This window comes from Pteropus vampyrus, unplaced genomic scaffold (assembly GCF_000151845.1).
Source record: "Pteropus vampyrus isolate Shadow unplaced genomic scaffold, Pvam_2.0 Scaffold82, whole genome shotgun sequence".
Classification (NCBI taxonomy): domain Eukaryota; kingdom Metazoa; phylum Chordata; class Mammalia; order Chiroptera; family Pteropodidae; genus Pteropus; species Pteropus vampyrus.
Window position 1 is genome coordinate 1,945,663 of NW_011888863.1, and position 7,906 is coordinate 1,953,568.

Here is a 7,906-nt window from a genome sequence, read left to right on the forward strand (position 1 = left end):
CTCTACATATACAAAAAACTAAATTATTAGAGTAATAGTTTTCCAAGTTAAAGTTGTTTTCTTCTAAGTTATGTTGCCATGAACTGGATGAAATAATATTTTAATTCTTTAAAAATCTTTTCATAAGAGTGTATGTGCCTCACCTCCCCCAAGGAATCGAGTCTCTCATAAACTAAGTTCTTATACTAGTTTGATCCCAATTTGCAGGAAGAAACAGATTTTGGCAAGTCACTTGGTCTCTACTGGGTCTCTCTTTGCTTGCCTATCTAATAATAAGGGCATTAGAATACGTTATTTTTTTAGGTCCTTTCCAGCTTCTGAAACATTCTCACTCTATGAATAGAGAAGTAGTTTTTATGAAAGTTATTTTTAAGATATATGATGAAGCTGTCTATGGCCATGCTACCCTGATCAAGCCCGATCTTGTCTGATCTCGGAAGCTAAGCGGGGTTGGGTCTGGTTAGTACCTAGATGGGAGAACATCTAGAAAGACCAGGTACTGTAGGTATAAAAAATAAAAAATAAAAAAATAAGGGATTGTAAGCTGACAAGGTCCTTGCAATCTGTGAGGTCAACCAAGGGTTGCCTCACCTAAAAAAATTAAAAAATTAAAAATAAATAAAAATAATAATAAAAAAGCTATATGAAGCTTACATGTCTATAATTGACCAAAAATCAATTATGTATTTAAATATAAAAGAAAATGCAATCCACAAAACCTACCTCTACAAATAATAATTATAACAGAGAAGTATGCTGGGCATAGATCTCTGATAAGGTTTCTACATGGTGCCTTTATAAATCACACACTGATTTCTTAACTAAATGAGGTCCTTCGGGTTATGCTGTAATTTTCAATATTATGAGTGCAAAGGGCATACTCAGTAAATTTCCATGGTTGATCCTGCACAAGTCATTTTGCATATACAGCAAGTTGAATCTATTTAAAGACAACAATCTATTCACCAAAGTCACCTTCAGAAATTTTAGCAAATGTGTAACTATAAGCAAAGCTTATAGTATACTAGATCGATAAGAATTTTTTAAAAGATACTTTGAAATTGCACTTAATTTTGAACTAAATGTGAACTTACAAAGCAATGTATGGTACTAACCACACACTTTACATGATGATTGTACCAGTTGTTTCAAACAAAGCAGCAGAGGGGGTCATTAGCTCCTAAAAGAGCAATTAGATTAAAGTGCTTTAATTTACCAATCGTTTAATATATGATGTTTCTGGAAAGGTTTCAGTCTATGCAAAACAGATCAAAATAATAATGTTTCTTAAAGGGACACTAACACAATTCAATACATACTCTGCCTATCCCTTCCTTCCTTTCTCCCTTTCTTCCTTCCTTCCTATCATCTATTTCTAAAGTTCCTTTCATATAGGATGTTACATTGGGCAATTAGAGGTTAACCTTGCTTCGAAAATACCATTTTTTAGTGCTGATGAAAATATAAAGATACATAATTTTCAAATTTTATAACCCGAATTTCTCATATCTTCTTTCTATAAGGCAGCCTTTTTAATGCAATAGTTCTAACATATTTAACTCCTTATAGATATGAAAACATTCCTATCATCTAATCAGCATGGAGATACTTCAAAGTCACTAGTAATTCCACCAAGCCAGAAGGACAGCATTCCAGAATCTGGAAATTTCCTTCTAGAGATATTTAAAAATCTCTTAATAATTAAAGAAATGACATGTGGTAAGAAAATTGGTGGTGAAAACGTACCACTCTTTTTAGTATATTGGCTTTGAAAAGAAGATGATTAGAAATTTAAAAAGCAATAGGTAGAAGTTATTTTCCAGAAGGGAATGTGTAAATGCCCCTCGAAGAGTAGATAGAAGGCGCCTGGGGAGAGAGAGATATTATGCATGTTAAAGAGAGGGCAGACGTGAAGGAACCTGTCCTGGGAGGCTAGGGCAATAGGTCAACACAAGAGGTGTGACAGCTTTGGAGATGGGCTCCCCTTCACTGGAGAAAGAACATGAAAAGGGGAGACAAAAGGAACAAGAAACTACTATGTGCCAAACACCCTGCAAGGCATTTTACATAAATTTTATCATTTGGTCATTACAAAAATCTAGTCTACATAGATGGCAGTTCTGACTTTACAGATACTTTTAAACAACTTATTTTATACTTAGATAAGAAATTTATCCATTTATATGCCACTCTGCTAATAAGTGACAAATACAATCTTTTAGGCACCAAACCCAATGTTCCCCATTTTACCATACTGCCTCCAGGAGAGAAAAGCTAAGGAGTTGGTGTAGAGGCACCATGAGGAGAGAAAAAGAAATGGAAGATGAGATTGACAGTGGCTTACTTTTATCCCAGCATTAAGAAGACATGGAGTTTGAGGTGTAAGGAGAATATAGAAATTTTCATCTGTGAGACACAAATTAATCTCTAATGCAGCTTTCCTTTAATCTAGCTCTTACTGACTAGCTGTGGCTGAATAAAACTTTGGAAATCAAATTCTATTGATTTAAATATACTTTGCCTTTATGTCTGCATAATTTTCAATTAGTAATGTGCTTGATACTTTTCTCTGTCCCTTCATCTCTCTGTTAGTAGTTAAGAAATGCACCAGGGAACTTCTGTATAAAAGAACACTTTGTTGATATTTTTTCATAAATAATTCCATTTTAAAGCCATAAACTATCATCCAATTTGTCTTAGCTCGGTTCATTTTCATTGATAGAGTGCAACTTACAACAAAGCACACCACAATTTGGCAAATCAAATCAACAGTAAAAATATTTATTGAGCACTGATAATCTTAATGCAGCTTAAACAGATTTACCTGGATATGTGAAAATCATGGAGTATACCAGGATACTGGTTGGTAAGTGAAAAACTCACTAAGAATAAGAATGGCCTGAAAGGGCCTTCTCTCCTGCCAGGACATAACTAGTTACAGGAGAGGTTCAGCTAGGAGAGTCAGGACTAGGGGGACAGACAAGCAGAAGAGGCCTATAGCCAGCTAGGGACAGCATGAGGTCTGAACAGTATGTCAGATAATAGCACTGTCAAGTAGGAAAAAAAGGTTTGTATTCTTATCATTGCACACAGATGCATGAACATGTGCTGGGACCTCAGTGGAAAATGCCAATAAGCAGGAATTGGAAACAGAAACTACAGCTGTGAAAATTCAACCAGCTATGGCTCTGACCTCTCAGAAAGCAGCCAATGGACCAAAAACACAGTCAAAAGTGGATGTGGCCACATCAAGTTCTAGTCCAGCCTAGGTAGATACCCAAAGGAGCAGCAAAGCAATGAGAAGCAGAACTTCTAGGAGGGGGGACCCATGAAATGAGGTGAAAGCATCATCATCAGATCATTGGGCCCAATAATCAGTCTGTGGAAAGACTATGCAACAGTACCGAGCAAAAATGAGGTGGGTTGGCAGGGCCCAGTTAGCCAACCAAGTGGAGGTGTAAGGAAGGACTTCTGGGCACTGATGTGTTCAACGAAAGTCTAAGGCATAAACACAGTTGTACAAAAGGGGCCAGTATGGCACAGTTAGGATAGAATTCATTTCCAGATTTCTGGATCTCTCAATGATATCTGCAAGATGAGTTCCAGACCTCATCTGCTGAGGCTGGGGTGGGAGGAAGAGGAGGGGGCAAAAACTCAGCTTCTCTCTGTCCTGGTATGACTGGCATTGGTACTAAGCCACACTGAACCTTAAGGGGAAATGCTTCCATGGGTACAGTGGAGGAGGGCTGAGGAATGTGGGGGTGGATGAAAGGCAAATAGCTTCTGCCCAATTTTATACTTCCTGTTAGGTGTGGGTCAGCAAAGACAACAGCCTATAGGCAGATCCCAACCAGGACATAGACGCCCACAGCTACTAGGATCTGGGAATGTGAAAGCTTCCTCAGCTCAAGGACCTAGGCAGATATGGGAGAGGTCATGCCCGGTCAGTGACCATGGCACCTGGGGGTGAGATCACCTTTCACAGTGACCTTTCAAAACCTGGGGTCAGGAAACCAAATTAGGGTGGAACACTGGAGATGCCATTTCACCAACCAGGCAGTGGCCCCTGACGAACATGCTAAGTAGGATCATTCAGTTTCCTCATTCCAGCCCTTTCTTGGGTTTTGCTGAGCACTGGTTAATGTATCTCTCTGCCTGATTGTTGCTTATGGAGCTCTGAAAGCTACTTCAAAATATTTTAGCTTATACCTTTTTTAAAATATGCCCATGTTTTTATTGGTATATTAGCTTATATCTTTTTTCTGCCCACCAAAAGCTCTTTGGTAAGTAATAAACAATAAATATTTTTAAATTAAATATTTTCTAAGTGTCTATTGTGCATAGACCATTCAATGTCAGTGTGCTACCAGTGAAAAAAAAGATCTTGACCTGCTCAGTTCCATACATTTTCAATCAATAACATCTGAACATCTATATAATCCTTCTCTCTGCCCATTTTATCCCTCTTCCCCACACAGAACAGGGTCCTGGGGAGATTCGAAGAATTACCATTTTTACTACCTTGACAATGAAAAATAATCAGCTTGGACAGGTTTGGGGCTTCACCAAAGTAAATATCAATCTCCAGAAATCTCTTTGCTTTTATTTGCCGAAGCAGCCCCAAGACTACCTGAATTTGGAGAGAAACCTAGGCTGGTCTGCACAGCAATTTCCAGGGAACATCCCTATTTTCTGGGACATCTCAATGGGAGAGAGTTTAATTGGTTTCAGAGTCCCTCAGGGGTAGAAAGACAAGGGTGCTGAGGGTATATTTCAAATCCTTCCTTGTATTGGGAGAAACTGCTGATACCATAAGCATAAGAAGATTTTCTCTCCAGCTGCCCTCTTTTTCACCCCTTTCCTTTACCACTAGCCTTTACTACAATCTCTGTGTCTCCATCTCTCTCTGTCTTTCTCTGTCTGTCTGTCTGTCTGTCTGTCTCACTCATGCACATACACATAGTACACAAGAACAGTTTTTTGGTCAAATGTGAGGCCAAAATGACTCTGTAACTTATAACTAATCAAATAGAATCACAGGCAAGGATGTAAGAAAACAACTTAAGAAATGATGCAGTATGTCAAGATGACCCAACAAAAATTGTATGAACTGGTAAAGTACTGAAGGCAGACGAGTACTTCAAAAGTCAGAGTAGAAACTTGCTCTTCTGAGAACTGAATGGCAGCTAAAGGAAACAGCTGAGCCTTAATCTGGATTGTGGAAGGCAAATAAATAAAAAAGAAAGGCAAGTGAGCCCATAGCCAGGCTAGGCTGGAAATTAAGGAAAACAAAGAGACTTTGAAAGAGGCAGATCAATGCTGTAAACCTGTAGCAAGCACAGGGAAATGCTGAGATGATGTAAACTATAATTCGCACAATCTCCATAGTCTGTACCTTTTACAATAAATTAATTAATGTAGAAAGGAAAGAGAGAATGTGCTAATTCTGCAATTTAAAAAGATCAGTTTCTAAATGTGAAAAAATTAGCTTATTAACATTTTGACTTCAATTTTTCAAAATTTAGAGTGTGAATAGAAATAACCCTTTGGAGAAGACATATCGTAATAACCCTTGTGCACATGTGAGCTCTGCCACTAATTAGCGGACTGACAAGATCTTCCAAAGGGCTGCTGCCTGCCTTGGCACAGACCGTACTGTCTAAAGAAATGGGCAGAAACAGGATGTTCCACTATCTTGAACTCACGTTAATGGTACTCCTCAATTGCCAAGATTCTCTGAATTGCAAAGGACCAAAACTGCCCCAACATGAAAATAATTAATGGGGGTAATTAGATGTTTGGGAGTGGGTAGAAAAGAGAAATCCGAGCACAGGGCCAGAGACAGACAAGCTCATATGTGAATAGTTTTTTTCTAATGTTTCATCAGGTCTCACTTTGTCAACTGTGCAACTTCGTGAGGTTCTCAAGGGCACTTGATACAACAGAGTTGACATCCAGTCCAGGATAGCAAGATCAACCTGAGGGCAATAAGACATGACCCTGATAATCTGAAGATTAACAAGCACTTAAAACAAAACAAAAAGCAAAAAACGAACAGACAAAACCCCTTAGGGGATGGAGAGAGCAGCTTGTAACCTTGGAAATTTATCTGCTCCAGAGTCTAGAATCAGGATTTTCCAAAGTTACATGCAAATGCCCTGTTTTGCTCAATCCTGGCTATTGCTGTAAAACCAAATGTTCCACGTTGCTGCATGCCATATTTATAAAGCACTTTAGAGTCATCTGCAGAATACCATCTTCAATACAGGTAAAAGCAAACAATTCAACTGAGTGCTGATCATCAGAAAAGCGGTAAGTCTGCTTGCCACAATCACTGAGGATATTTTATGGCAACATAAAAACATAATGCCTACATGTTGTTCAGCTAAGGTGCCAAGTCAGTGCTAGGCCCTTCATGAGACAATAAAGAATAAATATAATTGGATAGAAACACAGGAATTGCCACAGTAGGTGGTGCAGTGTTCCTGCAGTTCAGTCATCTGTTGCCAGCACTATCTCAGTAGGGGAGGGGAAGGGAGAGCTTGGTTGTCCTTCCTAACTGTAGGGCCTTTTCCCAATCCTCTTTACCCTATGGTAAGACTTCTGTTTTTGTAGGCTCTTTACCAGAATGCACACTCCAAACCTTTAAGCTTCTCTTAGTTATTAGGAATGGCTCTACCATTTGCAAATTTGTTCAAATTCTTTTCAAATCCATTTATATTTTCTTCTATTCCTACCTCCCAAAGTCATGAGTTCCATAAAATAACTTGCTATTTAAAATTGTAAGCCAGAGAGTGAAATTTTAAGCCCTTTCTCTGTAAGAAACCATGTTAAAATATCCCAAAGGCATTTTTTAGGGCAATAAAGCATATTTGGAAAACTTTAGGGAATTTATGCAAGAGAGGTACAAAATATAGAGTCCTGAAAAAATTGAAGGTCTCCAATTTAAGGCCTTCATTAGCTATATTAAGGGCCTGCAATATTTTAAGCTCTAGAACTGAGTCAATGTCTCATGATTCCAGTACCTGGCAAATAGAAGCTCCTATTCAGTCTATATTTGTTTTTTAAAATGACTGATGTAGTATATTCACATGTAATCTACATCTATCAGGCCCAGTTACAGGTAAATTATGGTTTTCTTGAAGATTTTGATTTTTCAGTATTTCCCTCCTCTTTCGAAAAATTTCCCATTACTCTTAATATGCTTTATTTTTCTTCATAGCAGTTACTATACTATCTGATATTATGTGTGAGCTTACCTCTTTGGTTTTGGCCTGTGTCTCCAAGAATGTGAGTCCATGATGGCAATGATTTTTGTCCTTTTGTTCAAAAACTGTGTCAGGTGTTGGAATAGTGTGTGGAATGTAGCATGTACTTAATAAGGACTTGTTTATTGGTGAGGGAATGAATTTTCATCCACACATTATCACTAACCCAGCATTTTCCTTCCACTAGAGAGAGGGCAAAAAGGCCAAGTGAGAGAATTCAGAATCCAGTCAGGCCAACCAAGAAGTCACTGCCCCACCACCATCAGGTCACAGATGGCAAACTCTGTGCCCTGAGGTCTAGCTTCCTTTCTTACTATCCCCATGCTCAACTTCCTTTTGCAATGTGGTTCTTATTACTGAACCTGTATTCCTCTATTCAAGAGCATAAAAAACATTGATTTTTAAAAATTTTTAAATGAAAAATAATAAAGTGTTCTATTTCCTTCTGTTCAGTAATCAGGCTGGCATGAGAAACTCTGGTCACCATACTGACAATCTGTTGCCATAGTAACAATAACATGCTTGAATCCTTAGGAAAGGTGAAAAACCACCTTCAGCTGATTTATTAAGGGACAAGTGTCTTGTTTTCTATTTTTGTATCATGTTCAGGGAAAAAAGTCCATCTTAGCCTTAAAAAA

At 38.1% G+C, this 7,906-nt stretch overlaps 1 pseudogene; it reads left to right on the forward strand.

Moving 5' to 3' along the window:
• Window positions 1-389: 389 nt before the first annotated feature.
• Window positions 390-508, forward strand: LOC111741839 (annotated as a pseudogene).
• The last annotated feature ends 7,398 nt before the right edge of the window (window positions 509-7,906 follow it).